Source organism: Heloderma suspectum, chromosome 5 (assembly GCF_057233095.1).
Source record: "Heloderma suspectum isolate Gila_16-S chromosome 5, 16-S_ref, whole genome shotgun sequence".
Lineage (NCBI taxonomy): Eukaryota > Metazoa > Chordata > Lepidosauria > Squamata > Helodermatidae > Heloderma > Heloderma suspectum.
Window position 1 is genome coordinate 186,739,536 of NC_139462.1, and position 2,155 is coordinate 186,741,690.

The following is a 2,155-nucleotide window of genomic DNA, read 5'->3' on the forward strand; positions in this document are numbered from 1 at the left end:
AGGGAATTCTCTCTACCCCCCACCCCCACGCACATTTCCAATTACTATTATTCTTCTCTTCTTTCCTCCCCTTTCTTTCTTTCTTTCTTTCTTTCTTTCTTTCTTTCTTTCTTTCTTTCTTTCTTTCTCTTCTTTATTCCACCCAGAGCATACCTTGGAGAATTCTTAAAGAGAATTCTCTTCAGCGGGCAACAGAAGTACTGAACTGTATTTGACAAACAAACGACAAGAGGGTTGGTTTTTCTCCTCACTCAAGCCTGTGAGAAAAGTGGGTTCACATGGTTGCAGAGAAATAAAACTGGGGCTGTTTTGTTTGTCAGTTGCCATTATCTAGCAACAGGAAGGGCTGTAGCTCAGTGGCAGAGCACCTGCTTGGCACGCAGAAGGTCCCGGGTTCAATCCCCGGCATTTCCAGGTAGGGCTAGGAAAGAATCCTGTCTGAAACTTTGGAGAGCTGCTGCTGCCAGTCAGTGTCAACAGTTCTGGGCTAGATGGACCCAGAGTCTGACGCAGTATAAGGCAGCTTCCTATGTTGCTTTGAACAGAAAGCTTTAATTTTAAAAAATGGAGCTTTTGGTTTGTTTTTTAAGTGGAGGGGAGATATTGCTAATTTATGCAATCTATGTATGTCTACTGAGAAGTCCCATTATGCTTAATGAGGCTTACCCTCAGGAAAGTGTGCATAGGATTCCATCACAAGTTACTTTTGCAGGGAGGTTTGCACCTTTGTGTTCTGCATGTTTACTCAGAAATAAGTCCTGAGTTGTGAGCGTGGTACTGCAAGGTTAATATAGCACCTTCCCAATTCCGTCTAATGAATTGACTACCCTTTCAGCTCAGTCCTATGCATGTTTTGTCATTTGTGGGTCTGGGTTGTTGTTTTTTGCATGAACTCTAGCTTCACTGGTGAGGGAAAGGCACTTAGTACATGCTCAGAGTTTCTCTATAACTTAGCCCTAGTTTTGAAAACAGCCTCATTGGCTGAATCCTGGTGAAGTCTTGGCACAAATGTAGTTATGGGGATGAATATACAATGACAGCTTGTGCATAACAAGGAGGAGGTAGAGAGGAGTTGCACAAAACAAGACATCTGTTTTTATGAAGGGTTGCTGGAGGATGGTAGGATGAGGAGGGGTGGTTGCATGGAGGAGATTAGAATTGGTAGCGGGAGAATGAAAGTGCTCAGTGGTGAAAAAAAAACATTCTGCACATGCTCAGAGGCACTCTCTATTTAAGAATGTAAGAAGAGCTGTGCTGCATCAGACCAAGGTCCATCTAGCCCAGCATTCTGTTCACACAGTGGCCAACCAGATTCCCACAGGAAACCCACAAGCAGGACATGAGTGCAATAGCACCTTCCCACCCATATTCCCCTGCTGCTAACATTGATGAAATTTAAATAAATTCTAGTAATTCTAAATTAGAATGCATGTTTAACCTTCAGAAACTTTGCAGGTTTCTTGCCTGGGGGACACCTAATGACCTGTGGATTAGGATTTTCATACAAATTTACCCAAAACTATTGGAAAAGGGGTGAATGGAAGGAAAGCAAATCACTCCCTCCCCCAAATTGGAGAACTCCCCTTCCACATGAACTGCTGCACCTATCCTCCTGAAACTTTGCTGGTTTCTTACTTAGGGATAACTGTAGGCTGTCTGTAATTTTCAGAACAATGGTCCACAAGGAACATAAGGAGACAAGTATTTCCTCTTTTGGAGACCTCAAAATGTCAAGGCCACCCTTGCACAAAAACCCTTGTGGCTAGCATTCTGAAATTTGGCCGACATGATCTCCTCTGGTGGGGCAATGAATCCTGAAAATTGTATCCAATTCTTCCAAGGAATTAAAATGTTATTGGCAGTTCCCTTTAAAAGAAAATCAAAATATAAACCCTGCAATCCTGCACCTATTTTTCTGACATTGGTCAGGTGTAATCCCCTTCTATGAGGCTACTATGCCTGAAATTATCATCCGGTTCTGACCAAGAGAAAAACACTTAAAAAGTTTTTTTTTTCTAATTTCCCATGGTAGTCAACAGGAAGCATGAAGACTCATTTTTCCAAATCTTGACTCAGGTTTGGTGCTGAGCTGAAGTGGTCTGACTACAAATTGGCCAGAGCAGAAGCGGGATGTTTTCCAAAATGCTGAATCAGG

General features: G+C 42.6%; 1 non-coding gene across 1 annotated transcript; it reads left to right on the plus strand.

The window, feature by feature from the left end:
* Window positions 1–339: 339 nt before the first annotated feature.
* On the plus strand, window positions 340–414 carry TRNAA-GGC (transfer RNA alanine (anticodon GGC)). The gene has a single exon. It is a non-coding gene; the product is annotated as a tRNA-Ala (tRNA).
* The last annotated feature ends 1,741 nt before the right edge of the window (window positions 415–2,155 follow it).